Below are 11,475 nucleotides of genomic sequence, written 5' to 3' on the forward strand. Positions count from 1 at the left end.
TTCTATTTGAGGGCACAGCAGCACATCACACTCCATTTAGAAATGCTCTCATATTTGTATTCCCTTTGCCTTGGGTTGTATGGAAATTCTTAAAAATGCAAAAGGCCCTTTTTACTCCAGTCTTCTGGTTTTTAACTACCTCAGTTCTATGGATAGTATATGTCCAGACCAGTGGAGACAGATCCAGCTCTGAGTGGCTCTTTACTTCTGAAAAGCCAGTACTGACATCCCTACTGTGGAAGTCCTGGACAGGGCACACACTCCACTACCTGTCTCTCGGGATTGGGAGAATATAGGAACCTTGGTACACACACACTTGGTGACAAGATCTCTGCACTAGAGCCTCCAAGAACTGCTTGGTCTATAGGAGGCTCTCAGAAGTCTCCCAGGAGTAAACAAAGCAAACAATAGTAGTTAATGGTAGCTGGGAGGTTGGAAGGGATGACAAGTCTCCCAGAACAAAAACAAACAAACAAACAAACAAAAAGGATTCCCAAGTGAGTGTGCCTGAGCAGGTATCCACTTAGACAAGGAATAACATCCCACTGCAAATGTACATTGCCTGGCTACTGGGTCACTTGCTCTCTGCACAGCTTGTGAATTCAAGTCACCCAGACACACTCGGCTGAAGCTACAGATCGGGGTCCCCTGGTGTTTATCTCACAGCCTTGGCTGTGGATTTGGGAGGCTGAGAGAGGCAGTGTGGAGCTGGAAGAGCAAGCCTGTTTCCTTAGCTGATGCCAGGCACCCAAGAGACAGGAAGACAAGCAGCAGGACCAGCTCTGTGTGTCTACAGGGATCAGCCACTGTATGTCTAGGCCGTGTGATCTGGGTGCCTATAAGCCTCATGTCTCCTCTCAGGGTGTCCCTGCTTAGGGAGGCCCAGAAGCAATGTATCTATTTCTGGACTTTGTTCTATTACGCTTCTAAGGCTCTGTGGTAGCAGGGACTGGGGACCCTCCAGCTGCTTATTCCTCCCTCCACTCTCTAGCCAGTGGCAGAATCCAGCCCAGGGGACAATGACAAGTGTACTCAGGAGAGAGAAAATTCAAGAAGTGCACTGCATACTCCTCTGGCTGTGCAGGGCTGTGAGTGTCTAATGAGCAAGGCTCAAGCCTACTGCACCAATCTTGGTCAGGGCCACTGAGACCTGGCAAGGTCCATCCATCCCCGAAGCCACCATAAGAGGCAGTGTTTAAGCTAAAAGAAACATAATCTTAAGACTGTTCTCAGGGATTGTCTTGGTTAGCATTTTATTCTTGTGAATAGACATCATGACCAAGTCAAGTCTTGTAAAGGACAACATTTAATTGGGGATGACTTACAGGTTCAGTTCATTATCATCAGAGCAGCAACATGGCAGCATCCAGGCAGGCTTGGTGTAGGAGGAGCTGAGAATTTTGCATCTTCATCTGAAGGCTGCTAGCAGAATACTCCCTTCCAGGCAGCTAGGTCTAGGGTATTAAAGCCCACACCCACAGTGACACACCTACTCTAATGAGGCCACACCTAATGGTGCCACTCCCTGATCCAAGCTTTATACAAACCATCACAGAGCTCATCTCAATAGTTCATTACTAGAGGAGTTTTTCTGTGCCGAGCACCCAAGGCTGTGAGGTGGAGTTCCCTCTTCTGTGTGAAGCTGGCTGTAGGTGCTGCTTCCTGCCGCTGCCTTGAGCCATTAACGATCCATCTTCTCTTCTTGGAGAGAGTGAGAGGAGGGGAAGGCAGTCTGAGTGGATTTTGGTCTGTCTTTTATGGTTACCAAAGCGAGATAATTTTAAATTTTACTCAAAATCCCCAGAACATAACTGTAGTCATCTGGTATCTTGCTTTTTTTGATGTTGTTTTTGTTGTTGGAGGGGAGATTATGGTTGTTTGTCTGTTTATCTGTTTTCATTTCTTTAAGGGTTTTGTAAGTTGTCTGCAGGCTTTTTTTTTTTTTTTTTTGGTTTTTCGAGACAGGGTTTCTCTGTATACTGTATAACCCTGGCTGTCCTGGAACTTACTTTGTAGACCAGGCTGGTTTCGAACTCAGAAATCCGCCTGCTTCTGCCTCCCAAGTGCTGGATTAAAGGCATGCTCCAACCGCCCGGCGTCTGCAGGCTTTTTTATACTAGAGTTTTATTTGTGAATTTTGGACAAAATTTTGTGATTAGAGTAGAGATTTGTTCTTCTCTGAATGAAAAAGAATCTTTTTATTACTTGTTATTATGAATTATTATCATTATTATATTGTATATGAGCATTTTGCCTGCATAAGTGTCTGTGTATCATGAGCACACCAGCTGTCTGTGGGGGCCAGAAGAGGGCATCAGATCCCTGAAACTGGATCTACAGAGGGTTGTGAGTAGCCCGGCTGTATGGATTGCTGGGAACTGAACCCAGGTATTCTGCAAAAGCAGCAAGTGCTCTTAACTGCTGGCCTTCTCTCCAGCCCCAGAAACACCCTCTTTAAACAGGCTCCATTGACTAGCACTAGAGTCTAAGTGGCATGTGTGTAATGCTCACAGTATTTCTGCCGCTTTCTTGGGAAGGGGTTTTAGTTAGTTCAAGAATAATGGAGGGGGTATTAATTGTTGTATAGTGAAAAGGAGTCTACACCCAGGCAAGACTTGGGTAGCCTCCACCTTCTCATATCACAGAGGGAAAGATGATGCCCACAGTCCAGCATCCCAAGCCACAGGGAGGTGACAGGAAAAGGGGCTGACTCTGCCTGAGTGGGGAGACATGATCTCAGGCTCCTTAGAAGCCTTGCAGCTCCCCTGGGCCCAGCCTCTGCACAGAAGACACAGATGATCCAGAAAAGATCTGATGTCACTGGCAAGTATGAACAAATGTCCATGCTAAAGAGCAGGTGCAACAGAGGGTCCCAAACTCTGCCAGCCACCTACCACTGAGTGAGCCGGAAGCTGGAAAGGGCTCTCCGTGGTGCTGTCAGAGGTTTTGTCCCCTGGGAATGCTTGAAGATTCTCTATGCAATTCATTCTAGCACCTGAATATATGCTACTAACACTTTAGGTTTCTGAACATTTTGCAAGTACTCATGGCTATCCATATAGGGCCGTCTGCCCTTTCGGGTTACCTGGGACATCGCATGATACCTGAGCCCCAGATAAATCAGTAGCCCAGCTCCACGCCTAGCCTCGCCAAATATTTAGCTAGTTTTAGCTTCCTAATGCTTATATGAGAGTGAGTGGGTAGACTGCACCAGGTGATAGATGACCAGGCTGGGTGTCCAGGAGGCGCTAAGGACAGGAAAGCTACTGTCTGATCCAGCCTGGCCTGCCTACCATTCTTTATTCTCTTCCCGTGTCTCCTCCTCCAAACTGCACCTGAGAACTTGCAGCAGGAAGAGCATGAGGGCAGGTCTACAGAGGAAGAAGAGAAATACAGGCGGCACCTTCCCAGAGCTCTTGTGTTCCTTGAGGCTTAGACTGCCTTTCTCACTTCCCAAGTCTATGTTGATCTACAAGGCCAATCTCAATGAAGGAGTCTAGATGTCACCCTCAGTCCAGTGGGGCAGAGAAGATACCCATTGTGGTATTTTCTTAAAAGATAAGGAGAAAAGATCTATGTTATGTAAGGGGGAAAGGGATGCCTCCTCGGGCCCATGCTGAGGTATCCCTTCCCCCCTGAGGCACCAGCCACAGGGCAGTATAGTATAGTATAGTATAGAATAGAGTTTATTCAGGGCATGGGGAGGGGAGTTGAGAGGATAGTAGAAACAGAGGGAGATGGAAAGGGAAAGGAGAGGAGTAGAGGCCAGCCATGAGCACATGGAGAGAGAGGGGGAAGGGAATGGGGAGAGAGGGGGAAGGGGTGAGAGGACAGAGGAGAGCAAGAAGGCAAGAGAGCGAAAGAAAGCCAAGGGGGCAAGCAAGCCTTTTATAATGAGTCAGGCATAACCTGGCTGTTGCCAGGTAACTGTGGGGTGGGCGGAGCTTAGCTGGGATAGCCACACCCAGAGTGAGATTTCATCTGCCTTCCTTCCCAGAGCTGAACACTGTGACCGTTGTGACTGCTACTCATAACTACCCATCAGAACTGCTCGATGGCCCACACGATGCCAGCTCAATGCCATGGGTGAAGGCCACTGCTCCCTGTTTGCTTCCAGGAGACCCTTTTTTTCCCTTGCACAGATAGGGAGGCTACAGTGACTTCAGAAGCAAGCAGTTTCCAAGTCTGGAAGGTGGGGTGGGAATGGAGGGAGTGGCAGGGGATTGGCAAGCAGGTGGGCAGCAGCCGGGCCAGCTGGGCCTCACATCTGCACTCACACACCTGTGGGTAACAGCCAAGCTGACCATACTCCAGCCCTCCTGCCCCACATGGAGTCCACCTGCCTGTCCCCCATCTCCTGTCATTACTCACTTACCCACTAGGTGCTTTGATGGGAGAAATTCAGGGCTATAAGTGGGCAGCTCTGATGAGGGGCATTGGATCCCCATCTCCCTCGAAAAAGGGGGGACTGAGGCAGCCACTTGGATCTGTCACAGGAGGTTGGCAGCCCTGTCTGTGTTCTTTTGTGTTCCTGGCTTTTCTGTTTCTCGCTCCAGGTAGCACTCTGCAGACCTGCCATGTTCTGTTCTCATCCTGTAGGTGGGAGGCTGAGGCTGAGAAGTCCCTGTGCCTCAGATACGGGGTGTACCTACAAAGGCAGCTCTCCTAGGGGTGGTATGCAGCCTCTTCCTGTACTCTGAGTACTCCACTGGCTGAAAATTGCAACTGCCTGTTGTTGTCATGGTGACTGGTCCTGTGATTCCATCCTGCAGTGCTATGTGCCCATGGCACCCAAGGCAACCTATTTCTGCAGGAGAGAGAATGTCTATTGAGGGGAGGAGGGCTTATACCATATCCCACCTCTTCCTAGGCCACTGCCCTCTCTGCTGCTGCAAAATAGCAAGCCTCCAAGACTCTTTGAGTGTTGACTCCTGGCTTTTCACAAGACAGCTGACCTGTACTCACCTCCCAGCTCTGCAGGAGGCCGGCCTGAGTGCCAGGCTTTTGTTTGCTCACTGTCTATTACATAGGTACGGGTACACAAGCAGCACCCACCCTGGAAATGTGCAGTTGGGACCTTTCCAGTCTCTGGTTGTTCCAAACCAATCTGCAGAGAATAACCTCAGACATATGCCACTTTGCACATGTGAGACTATTTGGAGGAGAAATTCCTAGAAGTAACTTTACTGCGAAATGAGTGTGCGCACCATGTGGCGAGTACGAGCCAAGCGACCGACTCAGTGTTTTTTTTTTTTTTTTTTTTTTTTTTTTTTTTGGTTTTTCGAGACAGGGTTTCTCTGTGTAGTCGTGGCTGTCCTGGAACACACTCTGTAGCCCAGGCTGGCCTCGAACTCAGAAATCCGCCTGCCTCTGCCTCCCAAGTGCTGGGATTAAAGGCGTGCGCCACCACGCCCGGCCCGACTCAGTGTTTTGTCTGGATTGTTTTGTCTCATCTCACTCTAGGCCTAAAACAGGGGACATTTCTATCGTCTCTCACGTAAATGCAGGTCCAAAGCAGTTTGAGAACTTGCCATTCACTGTCCAGGCCAGTGTGGTGGAACAAGGAGAGAACCTGCAACTCCCCTATAGATGCGTGGGCAACGGGTACTGGCAGAGGGACCCCAGTCCTTCTCACTTCTTACTCAATCCCCATTCAAGCTTTGCCTGCCCAAGAGCCCTAGACTAGCCCCCTTCAGAACCCCCCAGGCTCTCTGCATCCTGACACTGGCCTTCCCACCTAGTCATAGAGCACCCCCCACCCCCTCCTCACTCCTGCCTATGAGCTACAAGACAGTGTCCTTGATCTAGCCACCTGCACCGTTCACAGTACCATCTTTTGGTCTCGACTTTCTTTCCCAGGTCCTGTCATCTTCTAGTAAGACTGTGGGTTCACAGAGAGTCAGGCGGAGCAGCATGGCAGCAGGCCCTGGGGAGGACAAAAGGAGAGGCTAAACTAGCTCTGGGACCCAGGAAAGCGGGCTGCCTTCATCTGAATCACAAAAAGGTTAGCATGCAGGCAGAGGGGGCGGCTATGCTCCGCCCTCATTTGCATGACAAAAGTGATTGCCCAACGGCTCTCCCGGGCTTTGTTGTGATCTGGCAGCCCTCTTGAGTACAGCCTCGGGAATTGTTCCCTAGCACAGGTCGTTCCCTGGCTCCAAAGCCACCCCAGTGACAAAGCCACATTGTAAGGCCTGTAGCAGCTGCCAGCACCTGCTCCCAACCCGCTGTTGTCCAGGGTTCCCGCCGTGTACCCACTGCCTTCACTAACCATGGTCATAGTGTCACACACACACACCCCTCCAACACAGTGACCGTAGAGGAATCTTGGCTTGTCCCCAGGGGTCTGGAGAATAGGCGCTGGCTAAGTAACGTTGAGGTCTCCAAGGTCACCAGTGGGGAACAGTGATTGTAAGCTTAGGAGAGGAAAGAAAAACCGTACTTTAAGGTGTGCTAGGCTGTGCCAAGGCATCACATTCTCACAGTGAATGCTCCCAGGTTTTTCACACGGGGGAAATGGGCTCAGAGTGGCTCACTAACGGGCATCAGCCAGCAAACCAAGGTTCCAGGGGTTCAAACCTTAGGCAAACTGCCAAGGTCAATTGTCCCTTTCCTTTCCCAAGTATCTCAACCTGCCCTCCCCTCCTCCTCCCCAACCGTCTTCCTCAGCAGCGAGCACATGGCCTCTCTGCCCTTGCCAAGTCCCTCGGATAGTCATTACTTCCCTCTTGGGTGCCGCCCTCTGGCTGTGCATCCCACACCTGAGAACACCTTATTAGTCCTAGGCTATTCTGGCCGTGGCCTCCAACACACCCGAATTCCCTTAGCCTTTGTCAACACCCAAACTCTTGTTATCTGTGAGCCTCCTGCTCACATCTCACCTTCCTCAGAAGCCATCTCTGAGTGCCACCTCTCCGTGTACACTTCCCTGTCTTGGCAATGTGCAGTTTTTGGTACTGATAAGACCTGGAAGCCATGTGGTAGTGCCTACAGTCAGCCAGCACCCAGGGACCTCTGTTGCTTTAGGCTATATATTCCACAAGATAACCATGTGGTTACTCTGACTTGTAGGAGACTTATTTAACTATGTCCCGCCCTTCAGGGGCATGGGGTTGTGCTAGTCACAGTACACAGTATAATCATGGATCTCTCTTGAGGCCTTGACAAAGACATGAACTGTGCAGAGGGGTCAGATAGGTGTGTGTCCTTGTCAGGGATGGCAAAGATTAGGGACAGGGAGCTGTGCTTTCAGCTTGGAAACAGCTGGATGCTATTTCTCCTCAGAGCAGAGTCCTGCTCCTACAGGAAACAGCCAGTCTTCTTAGTCCCAAGGAGAAGCCCCTCTTCTTCTATCCATAAGATCTCCTCTTGGGAACCCCATACCTAGCCCATATAACAATCCCCCTGGGGGAAGAGGCAAAGTGGAACAGAAGGGATCCTGGCAGAGCCCAAGGAAAGCTGCTGAGTGACAGCCTGCACCAAGCCTGGGTGCCACCAAGCAGGACAGGACATTGGAATGAACTGATTGTGCAGATAGGGAGGCAGGCTGAGGCCAGGCCCCCGAAGAATTAGACGTTAGCCTCTACCAGGGTGGACCAGAAGAAGAAACTTAATGTAGGAGAGACCCAAGGAGAAGCTGGAGGTGGTGGGCTGGAGTACAAGAAAGGGAAGACTAGGTCAATGCAGGCTTCAGTGCCACACCCAGAACAGGCTTGCTGGCCTAGATATTGTCCTGGGGGAAACTCAGTATAGCCAGGAAAAGATAAGAGTCAACTGTTGGAGGAGGGAAGGTCAAGGACAGTTCTTTAGGGCATCTTTCTTTCTTTCTTTCTTTCTTTCTTTCTTTCTTTCTTTCTTTCTTTCTTTCTTTCTTTCTTTCTTTCCTTCCTTCCTTCCTTCCTTCCTTCCTTCCTTCCTTCCTTCCTTCCTTTCTTTCTTTCTTTCTTTCTTTCTTTCTTTCTTTCTTTCTTTCTTTCTTTCTTTCTTTCGAGACAGGGTTTTTCTGTATAGCCCTGGCTGTCCTGGAACTCACTTTGCTGACCAGGCTGGCCTTGAACTCAGAAATCTGCCTGCCTCTGTCTCCCGAGTGCTGAGAATAAAGGCATGCGCCACCATGCCCAGCGAGGGCATCTTTCATCAACTCCTGTGAAGGGGTCTGTGCAGTCCAGTCCCCTCAGTCAGGCTCATAGTGAGAGACAAATGGACTGGCAACACTCTCAGGAGAGCCTTGGAATCTCAGAAGCTGCCAAAGGAGCCTTTAAGCCTCTGTTCTTCCTCTCCACTGCAACCTGACGGGAAGATATCTAATCAAACCTTCAAGAGGACACGGTACTTAAGGGAGTTCTCTAAATAGTGCAATGTCCCACAGCCTGGGTAAGGCAGTAGGGAGTGTACCAGGACGCCCTGTGGTGGGTGTTGTGGGAGATCCTATGGACTTTCTCCCAGGCTCATGCTCCACTCTCTGATCCTGGCACTGTGGTGTAGCAAGTGTTCACCATAGCCAACAGGAAGCCCAACTCTTTGGGAAATCTGTTGCTTGGGGTTGAGGGCTGGTCATGTGCTTTGACCACATGCCTGGCTTCTGTTTCTCGTTGCAGGCCCTGAGCTGGAGCCTTGGCATGTACCTCCTAAGCAGAAAGCTAGACTCTGCATGGTAGAGCAGCCATGAGAAGCATCTAGAAGCTTCTAGTGTTCTTTCTAGTCCAAGGAGAGCCACTCCCAGAAATCTGATAACGGGAGATCCTGGTTCCTTACGAGATGGTTGCCCCTGTCTTATTACTTGTAGTCCAATGGGACATCCTGGTTCTTTGAGAGAGAGTAGACAGTGTCCTGTTACCTATAGCCCAAAACTCTGTGTGTGTGTGTGTGTGTGAGAGAGAGAGAGAGAGAGAGAGAGAGAGAGAGAGAGAGAGAGAAAGAGAGAGAACGCAGAGTCATGAAGCATAAAGCTAAAAGCCCTAGTCCTCAAAATGTTTGTATCTACTAAACCGGGTTTATAAACTTGGTGAGTTAGTTTTGACTATCAATTTGCCATAATTCAGAATAACCTAGGAAGAAAAACATCTCACGAGGAATTGTCTGGATTAGGTTGGCTTGTTGTCTGCGGTTGGAAGATTTACCCTGAACATGAGCAGCAAGCACTATTTCGCCTTTCTCTGAATGAAAGCGGAGAACAGCTGAGCACACCGGGCAAGCATCCACACAAAACTCTGTTTTGTACAGTGGATGTGACTAACTGCTTCAAGTTCCTGACACCTTGATGCCCATGCATTGGTCAACAGCAACCTGGAATTGAGCCAACTACACTCTTTCCCCCTGAAGTTTGTCTTGTTAGAGTGTTTTATCACAGCAACAGAACAAACTAAAACAAACTTTGAATTGGAGTGGAACTTCAGCAGAAGTCCTAGCATAGCCAGCATGTGACCCACTGGAGTCATCAAAATGGGTTTCCTTCTTGGTAGGACTATATTCCTGCTGCATGCGGGCTTAGGTGGCTGTAACAAAATGTGGCAGACCATGTGGTTCTGACAACAGATGTTCCTGTCTCACCATTCTGTAGCCTCAGAAGACTGAGAAGTCCAAAGTCGAGGTGCCAGTAGACTGAAATCAGTCAGTTCTACACAGGCTGTTCTGCTCATTCTTATGTGGAAGAGACTCATTCATGCCCCTGCACCCCTTTTCTTTTTTTCTCTCTCCTTACAAGGACATCATGATGATCATGAAAATCAGCCTTCTCAGTCAAAGGCCCTATTTTCCTAATACCACCACACAAGGTGGTAGGACTTCAACATTTAAGCTTAGGGAAGACTCAGTCTAGTCCATAGCCATTTGGGAGAGCACTGGTCCATTCATGAAGTCATTGTAGGGAGCAGACAGGCCCCAGAAGCCAAGTGCTTAGTGTCAGCAATCGGGCAGACATTGGGCTCCATCAGTATCCTCCAGGAACCTGCCCAGTACCTGCTCTACCACCCAGTTGCACCCTCACTCGGGATGTTAGTTTCTGCCTTGAAAGAATGGCATGGTACTGGAATAAAATCTGGGGAAGAAGAGAATCAGGTACCCTGGGAGCTGATGGGCAGGGTCAGTCCTGCTCCTGACTCTATCCCTTCCAGGTTAAGTTCTACCCATACAGTGGGCTCATGGGGGAGGGTGTATGTGTGTGTGTGTGTGTGAGTTTCAGCTCTTTCTGCTGGCCCTTCATTCTTCAAGGACAGACCCCTGGGGGGGGTGGGGGGGCATTGTTCTTGCCAGTAATTCTCTCAGGAAGTTACCCTGAGGACACTACTAGGCAGGTGAGCCAGGTTGGCTGCCCAGAGAAGCTCTCAGATCCTATCTACTGGGGGAACCCTGGTGGGTAGCCACTAGCAGGGGTCAAGAACACCCTTGGCCTTCCAAAGGAATACCCAAGGGGACCCAACCCATAGTGCAGGGTGCAGCTGGTCCTAGTTGGGTGACCTTGACCATCTGATCTCACCATCCTGAACCAGCATGTTGTCCTCTCATCCTTTGATGTCAGGAGGGACTCCTCTGCCTGTTGCAGGGCCAGCCATTGTGGAGGGAAGTTTTCCGGTCTAAACAGATATTAGGCTACCACGGTCCCAGCCAATGTCACAACTACAGGCTCCTGAGACACTCCCCAGTTTAGCCATTTCCAAATCCACAGCCAGTAAGGAGCTAGTGATTCTTGTGATCTCAAGGCACTGGCTCCTGGGAGTTTTGTTAGGCAGCGATACAGGCATGTAATTAACAGCAGCAGTCACAGTGTGTAAGATAGCATGGGGTGGAGGAAAGAGCGGCAGATAGAGAGACAGTTCCTGTCCCCAGATAGTGGGACTTCTTAACTCTCTTGAGTTTTACATGTATTTCAAATTAAATAAGGCTATGAAAAGGATATAATTTGAGAGAGCCCTCTTATTCTCCTGACCTCAGGGAGGGCCAGTGCAGGGCTTAACTCTTCTTCATCTCCTCAGGCCAGTGGCTCTGAGACCTCAGCTTCTCTCTTCAGGTCCTTGGCACAGATAATGACTGGTTGCTTGAAGTCACTTCCTGTTGCTTTCCAGTTACCTGAAACGCAATTAAATCTGATATTTGATGGTCTCTGGCTCTCTTCCCCTTTCCTTGCTGGGGCAGCTTGTACTCTCCCTCTTAGCTTATCAATGGCCAGTGATTATGCAGCCCACTGTTTTACATATGAAAGAAGCCTCATACCTCACACAGAAAGCTTGTTACCAGCTGCCAGAGAGTCAACCTCAACTAGTACTGTAGTTTGGAAATATTTTAAAGCAGCTTATTTCGTGATAAAATCAGGCCTGATAGCTGCGAAGTCCCCCAAGGCCCTGCCCCTTGCTGCACGCTTTGTGGAGGACCTGAAGGAAGGAGTTGTCTAATCCCCATGCTAGCAGGTAAGATGCCTTGCCCAGGCTGCAAGAGCTCAGCAGCTCACAACCATTCCACATGCTGAGTCTTCATGACACC

At 49.6% G+C, this 11,475-nt stretch overlaps 1 long non-coding RNA gene and 1 pseudogene across 1 annotated transcript; one reads left to right on the forward strand and one right to left on the reverse strand.

The window, feature by feature from the left end:
- Positions 1-1,282: 1,282 nt before the first annotated feature.
- Positions 1,283-5,944, reverse strand: LOC147002966 (uncharacterized). The gene is made up of 3 exons (XR_015047738.1): positions 5,831-5,944; positions 4,376-4,807; positions 1,283-1,701 (listed from the first exon to the last, which is right to left on the reverse strand). It is a non-coding gene; the product is annotated as an uncharacterized LOC147002966 (long non-coding RNA).
- LOC115031683 (small nucleolar RNA U3) lies at positions 1,538-1,741 on the forward strand (annotated as a pseudogene).
- Positions 5,945-11,475: the final 5,531 nt, after the last annotated feature.

This window comes from Mus caroli, unplaced genomic scaffold (assembly GCF_978045245.1).
Source record: "Mus caroli unplaced genomic scaffold, Mus_caroli_1 scaffold_8, whole genome shotgun sequence".
Classification (NCBI taxonomy): Eukaryota; Metazoa; Chordata; class Mammalia; order Rodentia; family Muridae; genus Mus; species Mus caroli.